The sequence below is a fragment of the Hyla sarda genome, chromosome 3, assembly GCF_029499605.1.
Source record: "Hyla sarda isolate aHylSar1 chromosome 3, aHylSar1.hap1, whole genome shotgun sequence".
Classification (NCBI taxonomy): domain Eukaryota; kingdom Metazoa; phylum Chordata; class Amphibia; order Anura; family Hylidae; genus Hyla; species Hyla sarda.
Window position 1 is genome coordinate 264,362,581 of NC_079191.1, and position 14,290 is coordinate 264,376,870.

The 14,290-nt window shown below is 40.9% G+C and overlaps 1 long non-coding RNA gene across 1 annotated transcript in view; it reads right to left on the reverse strand.

The window, feature by feature from the left end:
• Nucleotides 1-939: 939 nt before the first annotated feature.
• Nucleotides 940-14,290, reverse strand: part of LOC130360745 (uncharacterized) — a 32,535-nt gene continuing 19,184 nt past the window's right edge. The window contains exons 2-3 of the long non-coding RNA XR_008890780.1: nucleotides 3,397-3,503; nucleotides 940-1,096 (exon numbers count right to left, since the gene is read on the reverse strand). This is a non-coding gene — a long non-coding RNA (uncharacterized LOC130360745). The remainder of the gene's footprint in view (nucleotides 1,097-3,396; nucleotides 3,504-14,290) is intronic.

Genomic DNA, 14,290 nt, shown 5'->3' on the forward strand with positions numbered 1-14,290 from the left:
TGCAGACGACATTTTTTTGTTTTCTGTTATTTTGAAAGTGTAAATGATGGAAATAAAATCTAACTTTTGTTGACACCTTATTAGAATGTCTAATCTGTAATTTGATGCCTTTTGGAGATTTTGAAGATGCCTTTTGGAGATTTCCATCTTTCCTTGGCTTCTTTATGCACATTAATACAAAGTTTTACCTGGGGTGCCCAAACTTTTGATCCCCACTGTGTATATATATATATATATATATATATATATATATCTCCAAGAAAAAATAGTGCGGCACTCTAGCGATCCAAATGTACAAAAAATTACTTTATTCACCCAATAGTATTTTTGTACATTTGGATTGCTGGAGTGCCGCCCTATTTTTTCTTGCATATATTCCTGGTTGAGACACCCTGGTCGAGTCTAACATAGGACTGAGCACCTGCCGGGATCTGTATCCCACACAGTGCCACTCAACACCTGCAAAATATATATATATATATATATATATATATATATATATATATATATATATATATATAATTTTTTTTACATAAAAACTTAATTTAAACAATAGGTAATTTTTTGAGCACAAATTTCCTTTAAGGAAATATGTTGGCAAATATATACATTTATTTGTAACTATTTAACTTGTTCACCAATTTATGAAGACTCTTGCCCCATTTGCTTCCTGGATTTCCATTGTTCACTCCATTAGTTCCCATCCTTTCTTCTCCCTCTCTTGAATTGTGTATAAATGCAAACACTGCATATGAAGTGCATGAGTCTGGGTCATATTTGTCCTGGTCTATATGCATGTTCAAAGCTAAGCTGTAATACTTTATATCAGTCATATGAGGGATGTTGTGTTTTGATATGTAACACAGAACTAAAGATGTAGGGCACAGAAGGAAAGAGACCATTTAAGAAGGTGTCCAGATTGCAGAAAGAGTGCTATATAAAATTTGTATTTTACGAGAACTTTTTTACAAGAATGATCTTCTATACAAAATACTTTACCTAAAATTCTACAAACATGAGCAATAATAATAGGGATTGATAGAGCATGCCATCTACCAGTCCAATGTTACTATCCATTTTCACCTTCTTTCTGCACCTGGGTTTGAGAAATGAAAAATGAACAGCAAAATAAAATCTTGCTTAACTTTAAGGCCATATTATTTATTCATGTAATTTCTTCCTGCTTAACTATTGCTTAGTTTAGCCTATGTCCATTGGGACCTTCTCTATATCATTTGCAACTTTTTTATATGTGCATATTTTACTGCAGTGGTTAAATTGGCACCCACAATTTCCTGTGGAATTGGTGCTTGGAGGTGCAATTTACAACCTGTTATAAAACATTTACCAATCTAAATATCCCCAAATGGGCTATTAAACATTATATATATATATAGTTCATTCTGTTATATTTTTTAAACTTTTAATAAACTACCCCTGTGCTTTCTACACTTTATATCTTAACTTAACATATCATATCTACATGTTTGCATAGTCTAAATTATATTCTAAAATAAAGTATAAAGGTTAAATGTGTAACAATGTATCTGTAACAATGAACAGAAAATGTTATCACTACACAACATTTGCTGCTTGGAAAGGATATGATAAACTGTGGTTTGAGAACTATAACTGTCTACCAACTGAGCTCAGAGCCATGTGTTCCCATATATTATTTATTTAAAATAAGTGTTTGCTTTTTTATTTTCTTTATTTCTACATTTATTGCATTTATTTGATTAAAATTTCCAGGCAAAATATAACAAAAAAAAAAAAAAAAAAACTTGAGAAAAATTAGGTTTCACTACTGTACAGGCACCATCATTCCACAAGAACAAGGATTAAAATGAACGGCAGATATCATAATATGAACAAGACTATATATGAGGATAAGTATACAGCAGACCAAACCAGTAAATGCAGGGGTTGAACAGGTTAACTGAATGTCAGAACACTAAACGCATTAGGAAATCAAGAGCACTATTCACACTGGACTCCGAACAAGGAACACACTAGACACCCCACTCCAATTATGGAGGGGCATCAATACTAAAGCCAAATAGGCTCCTAGTTAGTGGGCAAACTCCACAGAATTAACAGAATTCTAGCCTCGGAGGGAACAAAAATCCTAAATACAAGCAAACAGGGTACAGACACAAGACTAACTCACTCCTAGATAGATAGACAGATTAGCACTGAGCTCAGAGCAGGAATATATCCTAGGAGATCCAGTATCAAACAAGGGTCAAAACGCACAGTGTCAATACGGACTCAGGAAACACAAAGCATATGCAGTACATACAAGAATACTAAAACCCGACAAAGGTACTAAAACAAGGCAAGCTAAAATCTAGATATCAGACAGGACAGATAACCATGGTTAAAACTCAGGACATGTGCAAACATGTTCAGAGGAACAGGTGTAATTTCCAGCCCAGAGCAACACCTGAAGAGGCCTTCTATATACTCCCAGTGCTAAAGGGTTAACTCTTACTAAACCAGGGAGAATAAACACAGAAACTGTTCAGACACAAACCCAATGTCTGAACAGTACCCAAAGCAGAAAAATTGAAAACACAGAATAACTGACATTACATATACTTTATCTTGTGGGCTAGGTGTTCACCTTACAGGATAAATCAAACATTGTTCTCCTTTTTTCTTTTACTGTTAAATATTACTGTTTTGCAGAAAACTGAATTTTGACTTCCTGCATTTAGCCTTCACTAGGTCCTGTCAACTTAAACACTTGCATCAAGACCCCATTTGCATCAAGAGGATGCCATGCCTTCCAGAGTGATGTAATAGAAGGGCTCTAGTTCTGCAGGATTGCATGGGAATGGTGTATCTGCACTTTTTCCATAATAGGGACACCATTCCATTACCTCTCAACTGTCCCGAGACTGCCCGCCACATGCCCTGTATAGGATAGGGGATAAGATGCCTGATCGCAGGAGTCCCGCCACTGGAGACCCCCGGGATCTTGCACGCGGCACCCCGTTTATAATCAGTCCCGGAGCGCGTTCGCTCTGGGTCTGATTACCGGCGACCACAGGGCCGACGGCGTGTGACATCACGCCTGCGCCCCATGTGACGTCACGCTCCGCCCCTCAATGCAAGCCTATGTGAGGGGGCGGGATAGCTTTCGCCAGTGGTCGCCAGTAATCAGACCCGGAGCGAACGCACTCCGGGGACTGATTATAAACGGGATGCTGCGTGCAAGATCCCGGGGGTCCCCAGCGGCGGGACTCCCGTGATCAGGCATCTTATCCCCTATCCTTTGGATAGGGGATAAGATGTCTAAGCACCGGAGAACCCTTGTAACTGTTGATGCACTGAGTTAAATTTTGAACTCGGTTAAAAATTATTCAGGGCGAAGAGCCATTGGTTCCTTACCTTGTCAATTACTATTATGGGTGCTGGCAGTATTATGATGGCAGTCACAAAAGGCCGAGTGTCTCTTCCTCTGCACTTCAGCACAGATGAGTGATGTTAGTGTGTGCCTGCAGAGCGGAGTAAGAAGAGGAGAGGCCAATTTTATTAATTAAGTGGGACCCAGTAGGGAAAAATGAGTATACAGTAGGTGTTTTTTGTTTTGTTTCTTTAATAGGGGGGCAACTATCGAGGGGGGTTTACCATCGATGGAAAAGTATCTACAGGGAGCAACTATTTACAGGGGGCTTCCATCTACAAGGAAACTTGGGGGGGACCAATGTAATGGGGGAAACAACTTGAAATGACTTGTCTACAGTACCTACTGTATTGGAGTGACCTAACTTATTAATGGGTAGAATCTACATACTCTTTACAACCCGCTTATCTACCAACTCTATTGTCTGGGACACCAAGAGGGTTATCAGTATTATGGATTCAGAAACGTTTGTGTGGCAGATTCTGTAGAGATGAGTTGTAGCTGGAAGAAATCATCATGAAGGTCTGAGCGGGATGGAGAAGAAAAAAGAAAGTGAACTATTCTGACCAGAGAAAATGTCACCTGAGAGTAACTGGACTGTTATCACTTATATTGTCTGCAGTAGTAATTATTCAGGAAAGGGGCATCACTAAATATAACTCTACTGAAATCACTTGTTTTACAATATGTTCTGTCTTTGTAAATTATAGCGGTTGTTGTCAGTCTGTAACCTAAGGATAGGAGGTCCACGGAAACTCCACAAATGGGATCCCCACCAATCACCAGCATGGAGGTGGAATGTTCCCCAAAATGAAGAAAGTGGATCAGCACTCATTCTTTCTCTATGGGGAAGAAAGCTCTATAAACAATGAATGAAGTGTAAAGAAGGAGGCTGGGTGTGCTTGGGCATGGCTGGGGGTGTTTAGGGGCAAGGCAGCATGGTTAGGGTCATAACTGGGTTAGTTCTCACACTTTTTTCTCATAACTTGACCCCTGTGTAATAGCCGTTCAAATGTTGGGAAGGAGATAAAAAAAAAAAAGGTAAACACTTATTGACCCTTGCATGACTATGATTTAACTTTTTTTTAAACACAGCCTCCAGCCAAGTATTAACTCTTTAAGCCTGCCTATGTTCTGACCTTAAAGGGGTATTCCAGGCCAAAACTTTTTTTTATATATCGACTGGCTCTGGAAAGTTAAACAGATTTGTAAATTACTTCTATTAAAAAATCTTAATCCTTCCACTAGTTATTAGCTTCTGAAGTTGAGTTGTTGTTTTCTGTCTAACTGCTCTCTGATGACTCAAGTCCCGGGACGTGACAGCATCATTGAGCAGTTAGACAGAAAACTTCAGAAGCTAATAACTATTGGAAGGATTAAGATTTTTTAATAGAAGTAATTTACAAATCTGTTTAACTTTCCTGAGCTAGTTGATATATGTTTGTTGATATATGTTTTGCCTGGAATACCCCTTTAATGTGCATCTGCACTCTGCTACTTGCCGTGTCTCTTGAACTTTTTACCATCTGTTTCTCTGTCTCTTTGGCTTTGAGTTCTTAGGCTATGTTCACACGGGCGAAAAATTTGTGGAATGTCCACATGAAAAACAGGTGCAGAGATCCTGCACATCTGACTAACCGGCGTGCACTAGGACCACTCAGAAATGTTCCATCTCATAGATGGCAAAGCATTTCCTTGCGGTAGCCACAGAAAGAATAGACTTGACTATTATTTCTGCAGGCCCTGGAATCTGAATTTCCGCACCAAAAACATGGCGTGAAATTCTTCCGTGTGAACAGTGTAGCAGAATCCCATTGAAATCAATGGGACTCTACTGCTGCGTAATGTTTGTGCTGAATGCTTTTGTGGAATTCCACACGGACATTCTGCCGTGTGAACATACCCTAACTCCATCTCATTGTTTGGATTTTCTATCCCTCACAGGCTTCCTGATTCTGGCTTTTGACTACTGTCTGACTACTCTTCTGCAGCTCATTGCTGATTCACCTCTGCCAACCAGTGGCTATATTAAGAGGAATATAGCCACTTCATACTATATTGAATAGGCATACACAGCCATGGCAATTAAGAATGTGTCATTAGTGCATCGATGGGACAACAGGTTTCATTTGGCTAACTATATATAGATGTCACATATGAACAGCAAAGGAAAAAGAAGTGCTGTGCAGGCTCGATGCAATTCTCTTTATTTATAAATCAACACATATGGACAATGCACATGGTGGAGCATTTCAGCTGCAGTATGCAGCCTAAGACATACTGTCCAGGTCGCTGAGGAGGCAAAGGGGGTGAGCTGAAAACTATCTTATTGTCTATAGATGTCACATATGTTATTGACCATGACAGCTAAAGGATTAAATGGCTGGAATCAGTTTTCTCAGTTATTGTAATGAATCATCAGCTATTATACATAGAGGTATGCACCTACTGTCATAAAAGGGGGCGGCAGGGAGTTAGTAAGCCTTAACTGTCCTTAAAACCGCTGAACCTTCCTATTGCCCGTCCATCCTAAGCGCCAGATCGACAACCACGGAGACAGTCCCTATACTACGCTAAAGTGCATGGGCATCAAGTAAAACAAAACAAGCGGAACAGTACATGTTGGGGAATAAGTCAGGAACATAACAGCAATACTACAAAGCAACAAACATATATGTATCAAGACAGGATATAGCATACTAACAAACAGTTCAAGAACCAGGATCAAGATTAACAGCAGATATGGTAATATGAACAAGACTAGATATGAGGATAAGCAAATAAAACCAGGAGATGCTGGGTATGAACAGGTAACTGAATTCCAGAACACTAAACAGGTCAGGATATCAAGAGCACCATACACACTTGACTCAGAACAAGAAACACACTGGACACCTCACTCCATAAAATGAGTGGACATCAATAATAACTCCAAATGGACTCCTTGCTAGCGCCACACTTAACAGTGTGGAGCAGATACCAGCCAAGAAGAAAACATATATAAAAATACATGAAACACGGACACAGAATCTAACATACTCCTAGACAGACAGATTAGCACAAAGCTCGGAACAGGATTCTATCCTAGGAGATCCAGGATCCAACAAGGTCAAACAGAACTGATACAAAGGCATAATGTGAACACGGACTAAGATACACAAAACACAGGAAGAACAGAATACAATCTGAACATGGGTCTAGACAAGGAACACTAAATATATGCAGTGCAAGAATACTAAAACCCGGAAAGGTACTTGACAAAGCAGGCTAAAATCCAGATATCAAAAACATAGACAGGGCAGATAACCATGGTAAAACTCAAGAAATGTGCTCAGACAGATTAAGGTGCAAAAAAGAAACACGGACTGAGTAACAGGTGAAATTACCAGTGCTGAGCAGCACCTGAAAAGGCCTTATATACCCTCCCAGTGCTGAAGGGCTGGAAGCATTAACTCTCACAAAAACAGAGAAAAATTAACACAGAAACTGTTCAGACATAAACTGCATGTCTGAACAGGCACCAAAACAGAAAATACCAAAAGACAAATAAACGGACATTTATACCTTCCCTTCTAAATATTAATTTTAACAGGCTTACTGTAAACGATAGAAGTGTATGTAGTATTTTGAGGTCAACACTGCTTTTAAATTCTTTAGTTCAAACGACTCAATGTCAAGAACTGAAAGAATCAAAGACTTGTTTACAAGGCTGCATGTGTATAGCTCGCTTTATGAACAATGTACACAGTATTAGACATATAGGATGTGGGAATGTACAAATGTCTATCTGTGCAGTGGTTAGAAGCAGCTCTTAATGGGAAAGAGAAAGAGAAAACATTAAAAAGTATATAGAATACTTTTGTTTGTCCTGGTGAGGTTACTCTATTTGGATATCCCTTAATGTATTTAGTATTCAGGATCCAGAAATGCTATTGTGCATAACACCATTTTACAGCTTACTGTACGTAATTATTTTGTAAATAATGTATTGAGTAATTTTGCATGTACTTTACACTATTTGGTTTACCTTAGTGATTCTGAACCTTGGTTTGGTCAGAACTTGGTTGAGCTAGAGCTAGAACTAGAACCTCGGTGGTTCGGTTTGGCAGACCTGCTAAAATAACATCAGCCACATGGCAAAGAAGAGAGAGAGAGGATCACATGACCTCAGGAAATCCCATTATGCCTTTTAAACAGCTTTCAGACAATCAGGAGGCATAGGCAGTATGTGGGTGATGTCAAAGCCACTATAAAAGACTATGCACATAGCTTCAGCAGCCATTTTAGAGATGGCAGATGTTTGGTGAAGATCTCTGTGATGGTCACTAGATAGTGAACGACACAGATAGGAATATGAGCACACTTATAATAATTGTAGTAAAGCAGCACGGCAGAGAGAGTTGTGCATCTATTCTGTTAGTGCATAATCTGCTTTAATTGGAAGTTATGACAGTTGTTTTTGTTTGTTTTACACAATTGTGAAAAAGCTGTGCACTTTCTAGAATACAAATCTTGTTGTTACGTCACAGAATGGAAATAATTTTCTACAGCTTGTAAAGAGCCACTTCTTCCAGGCACAAAACCTGTTGCTACTTCAAAGAAGGGAATCACCAATTCTGAAAATAATGTTTGGTATTAATATGGAATCCCGAGTCCTTAACCTCTTAAGGACGCAGGGCGTATGGATACGCCCTGCATCCCGAGTCCTTAAGGACGCAGGGCGTATCCATACGCCCGTGGGAATTCCGGTCCCCACCGCTAGCCGGTTGGGGACCGGAGCCGGATGCCTGCTGAAATCGTTCAGCAGGCATCCCGGCATATCGCCCAGGGGGGTCAGTATGCCCCCCCATGTCGGCGATCGCCGCAGATCGCTGGACAATTCAGTCCAGCGATCTGCGGCGATTCCGGGTCAATCGGGTCTCCAGTGACCCGGTGACCCGGAATTACTGGCTGTTCGGAGCCTGAGGGGGTGAGGTGGCACTGGTGGCCGACCAATCAGGGCGCCTGCTGCGGGCGTCACTCCCGCACCCGCTCCGCCCCTCTTCCGGAGGGCGGGTGCGGGAAGACGACCCCGGGTGCTGGGGACCCCGATCCCCGGCGTCAATGTTGGGATCGGGGCCCCAGGAGCGACGGCGGCGGCGAGGGACAGCCTGCGATGGAGCAGCAGCAGGAGGTGAGTTACAGCCTCCTGCTGTTGCTTAGCAACAGCTCCCAGCATGCAAAAAGGGCAAGCTGGGAGCTGTAGTTATGCAACAGCAGGAGGCAGACCACTACAACTCCCAGCATTCCCTTATGGGCATGCTGGGACTTATGGTTTTGCAACAGCTGGAGGCACATTTTTTCTATGGAAAAGTGTACCTTCAGCTGTTGTATAACTACAACTCCCAGCTTGCACAAACAGCTAAAGTGCATGCTGGGAGTTGTAGTGGTGCATCTGCTGGTTGCATAACTACAACTCCCAGCATGCCCGTTGGCTGTCGGTGACTGCTGAGAGTTGTAGTTTTGCAACAGCTGAAGGCACACTGGTTGTGAAAGTTAGAGTTTTTTTTTTACCTAACTCAGTGTTTCACGACCGGTGTGCCTCCAGCTGTTGCAAACTACAACTCCCAGCAGTGACCTTACACCATTCACCGTACATGCTGGGAGTTGTAGTTTTGCAACAGCTGGAGGCACACTGGTTTTGAAACACTGAGTAAGGTCACAAACTCCGTGATAAATAACCAGTGTGCCTACAGCTGTTGCAAAACTAAAACTCTCAGCATGTACAGTCTGTCAGCGCATGCTGGGAGTTGTAGTTTTGCAACAGCTGGATGTCCCCCCCAATGTAAATGTACAGGGTACACTCACATGGGCGGAGGCTTACAGTAAGTATCGGGCTGCAAGTTTGAGCTGCAGCAAATTTTCTGCAACAGCTCAAACTGCCAGCGAGAAACTACTGTGAACCCCCGCCGGTGCGACTGTACCCTAAAAACACTACACTGCACTAACAAAAAATAAAATAAAAAGTAAAAAACACTACATATACACATACCCCTACACAGCCCCCCTCCCCTCCCCAATAAAAATGAAAAACGTCTGGTACGCCACGGTTTCCAAAACGGAGCCTCCAGCTGTTGCAAAACAACAACTCCCAGTATTGTCGGACAGCCGTTGACTGTCCAGGCATGCTGGGAGTTTTGCAACAGCTGGAGGCACCCTGTTTGGGAATCACTGGCGTAGAATACCCCTATGTCCACCCCTATGCAATCCCTAATTTAGGCCTCAAGGCGCTCCCTAATTTAGGCCTCAAGGCGCTCCCTAATTTAGGCCGCATGGCGCTCTCACTTTGGAGCCCTGTCGTATTTCAAGGCAACAGTTAAGGGTCACATATGGGGTATCGCCGTACTCGGGAGAAATTGGGCTTCAAATTTTGGGGGGTATTTTCTGCTTTTACCCTTTTTAAAAATGTAAAGTTTTTGGGAAAAGAAGCATTTTAGGTAAAAAATGTTTTATTTTTTTTTACATATGCAATAGTCGTGAAACGCCTGTGGGGTATTAAGGTTCATTTAACCCCTTGTTACATTCCCCGAGGGCTCTAGTTTCCAAAATGGTATGCCATGTGTTTTTTTTTGGCGGTCCTGGCACCATAGGGGCTTCCTAAATGCGGCATGCCCCCAGAGCAAAATTTGCTTTCAAAAAGCCAAATGTGACTCCTTCTCTTCTGAGACCTGTAGTGCGCCAACAGAGCACTTTTCACCCCCATATGGGGTGTTTTCTGAATCGGGAGAAATTGGGCTTCAAATTTTGGGGGGGTATTTTCTGCTTTAACCCTTTGTATAAATGTAAATTTTTTGGGAAACCAAGCATTTTAGGTAAATTTTTTTATTTTTTTTTACATATGCAAAAATCGTGAAACACCTGTAGGGTATTAAGGTTCACTTTACCCCTTGTTACGTTCCCCGAGGGGTCTATTTTCCAAAATGGTATGCCATGTGGTTTTTTTTTTTGCTGTCCTGGCACCATAGAGGCTTCCTAAATGCGGTATGCCCCCAGAGCAAAATTTCCTTCAAAAAAGCCAAATGTGACTCCTTCTCTTCTGAGACCTGTAGTGCGCCAGCAGAGCACTTTTCACCCCCATATGGGGTGTTTTCTGAATCGGGAGAAATTGGGCTTCAAATTTTGGGGGGTATTTTCTGCTATTACCCTTTTTAAAAATGTTAAACTTTAGGGAAACCAAGCATTTTAGGTACATTTTTTTTTTTTTTACATATGCAAAAGTCGTGAAACACCTGTAGGGTATTAAGGTTCACTTTACCCCTTGTTACGTTCCCCGAGGGGTCTAGTTTCCAAAATGGTATGCCATGTGTTTTTTTTTTTTTGCTGTCCTGGCACCATAGGGGCTTCCTAAATGCGGCATGCCCCCAGAGCAAAATTTCCTTCAAAAAAGCCAAATGTGACTCCTTCTCTTCTGAGACCTGTAGTGCGCCAGCAGAGCACTTTTCACCCCCATATGGGGTGTTTTCTGAATCGGGAGAAATTGGGCTTCAAATTTTGGGGGGTATTTTCTGCTATTACGCTTTTTAAAAATGTAAAACTTTAGGGAAACCAAGCATTTTAGGTAAAAATTTTTTTTTTTTTTTTTTTACATATGCAAAAGTCGTGAATCACCTGTGGGGTATTAAGGTTCACATTACACCTTGTTACATTCCCCGAGGGGTCTAGTTTCCAAAATGGTATGCCATGTGGGTTTTTTTGCTGTTCTGGCACCATAGGGGCTTCCTAAAGGTGACATGCCCCCCAAAAACCATTTGACGCTCCTTCCCTTCTGAGCCCTCTACTGCGCCCGCCAAACACTTTACATAGACATATGAGGTATTTGCTTACTCGAGAGAAATTGGGTTTCAAATACAAGTAAAAATTTTCTCCTTTTTACCCCTTGCAAAAATTCAAAAATTGGGTCTACAAGAACATGCGAGTGTAAAAAATGAAGATTGTGAATTTTCTCCTTCACTTTGCTGCTATTCCTGTGAAACCCGTAAAGGGTTAAAACGCTTACTGAATGTCATTTTGAATACTTTCGGGGGTGCAGTTTTTATAATGGGGTCATTTATGGGGTATTTCTAATATGAAGACCCTTCAAATCCACTTCAAACCTGAACTGGTCCCTGAAAAAAAGCAAGTTTCAAAATTTGTGAAAAATTGGAAAATTGTTGCGGAGCTTTGAAGACCTCTGGTGTCTTCCAAAAGTAAAAACTCATCAATTTTATGATGCAAATATAAAGTAGACTTATTGTATATGTGAATAAAAAAAAATATTTGGAATATCCATTTTCCTTACAAGCAGAGAGCTTCAAAGTTAGAAAAATGCAAAATTTTCAAATTTTTCATCAAATTTTGGAATTTTTCACCAAGAAAGGATGCAAGTTACCAAAAATTTTTACCACTACGTTAAAGTAGAATATGTCACGAAAAAACTATCTCGGAATCAGAATGATAACTAAAAGCATTCCAGAGTTATTAATGTTTAAAGTGACAGTGGTCAGATTTGCAAAATGGCCGAGTCCTTAAGGTGAAAAAGGGCTCAGTCCTTAAGGGGTTAAGGATGCAGGGCATACTTGTACACTCTGATCCGGTTAACAGAGTTTAAACCGTTCTCACCAGTGGAGAACGGGTTATACCCAGTGGATCCCGGTTGCTCCCGGCAGCCAGGACCCAAGGCTAATTTTGAGCATCAGCAATTGGGCTGATGCCCGGCAATAACCCCTTAGATGCTGCAATCAACGTCGATCATGGCGTCTAATACAAAACTAAAACAGTCCAGGCAGCTCAGTTGAGATGATCGGGACTATCGCAACAACATCACAATGTCCCGATCAGGTTACCGGACAACGAGAGGGTCCTCATCTGCCTCTCCGTTGTCCAATTGGCGATCTACTGCTCCATGCCTGCCGAGAACTCTGATCACTGCTATGCTATGGCATAGCATTGATCAGTATATGCAATCAGAAGATTGCATGTTTTAGCCCTCTCGCTTGTTTTAACCGCACTCGCTTGAAGCCACTTAATGCGTCAGGGTATACAGGTGCATCCTGCACCCTTAAGTTCCAGGGAACAAGGGCTTACATGTACGTATGCATCCTTAAAGAAGTATCATGTAATATTGTACAGTCAGGGGGTAAGTTTGTTGTAAAATAAGGAGCAGGTAAGTCTAATACACATCCTCTGACTGTATATAATCATGTCCACATAATATTTACTCCCTTTATTAAAATTAAGTTCACTCCCATCTGTGATTTACTGAATTCTCAGACAAACTATAAACCCTCATATCTCAGGAACAGGAGCACATATCAAGAAACTGTAAAAAAAAAAAAGGTGTCTGATCGGGGTACCCTAAGTTGTTTAATGACAATGAAATCTAATTTTTTGAGGGGTGCTCAGCCAATAAGCCATCTTGGTGCTGATTGGCAGAGTGGACAATAGCTTATGACAACCCTGAGCACAGTGCACTGGGATGAAGGCTCTGTTAAAGTGACGGTGGTGGGAGAGCAAGTAAGGTAATCATTGGATTAATCATATTTATCACCTGCCTAAGCATATAAAAAAAAGATCTTGAATATCCCTTTAATAAGTTATCAACTGATGAATACCATTGGCACTGTCAATATGGCGTGTCTTTACAAAATCTGACATCAATCAAAGCTGAAAGTTTAGGGACCCATCCTTTTGACAAAAAGAATGGTAGTACTGATTTGTTAAGTTATTCATTCATATATAGAATAGACAACAGAGAATAGCCGCATTGCAGAGTGAAAGCTAAATGTTCTTGCTTTGTTATTGTGTAGCAAATGCAAGCATTTTCTAAAATAGATAGGGAAAAAATATCACCTAAACTAAAGCATGCTGTTACAGTATATTCCTTACTTAACCCCTTAAGGACTCAGCGTTTTTCTGTTTTTGCATTTAAATTTTTTCCTCATCACCTTCTAAAAATCATAACGCTTTCACCATATTATGGCTTATTTTTTGCGCCACCAATTCTACTTTGCAGTGACATTAGTCATTTTACCAAAAAATCCACGGCGAAACGGAAAAAAAATTCATTGTGCGACAAAATTGAAGAAAAAATTTCATTTTGTAACTTTTGGGGGCTTCCGTTTCTATGCAGTGCATTTTTCGGTAAAAATTACAACTTATCTTTATTCTGTAGGTCCATACAGTTATAATGATGCCCTACTTATATAGCTTTGATTTTGTCGTACTTCTTAAAAAAATCATAACTACATGCAGGAAAATTTATACTTTTAAAATTGTCATCTTCTGACCCCTATAACTTTTTTTTTTCTGCGTACGGACCGCTATGGGGGCTCATTTTTTGCGCCGTGTTGTGAAGTTTTTATCGGTACCATTTTTGCATTTATCTGACTTTTTGATCGCTATTAATACATTTTTTTATGATATAAAAAGTTACCAACAAAACGCTATTTTGGACTTTGGAATTTTTTGTGCGTTCACCATTGACCGTGCGGTTTAATTAACAATATATTTTTATAGTTCGGACATTTACCCCCTTGTGACATCACACAACGCCCCACCCCCTCAATGCAAGTCTATGGGGCGTGGCAGTCCCCTGCATTGAGGGGGCGTGACCGAGCCGCTGCAGCATGCACACAGCGTTCGGAACTAAATGTTCCGAGGGCTGGCCAGTGGAGTACCTCATGTGTACAAAGACCAGTCCCCTCGTCCTAAAACCAGCTATGATTCTGGTCACCATGCATACCAATGATCCAACAAGTCTCCCATTTTCCATTTCCTTTTACATGATTAAAGTTGTAAAGTTGTCTCATCTGTACTCTTCAGTAGAGATAGGCGAGCCGAACCTGGAGAACCAGGTTTCGC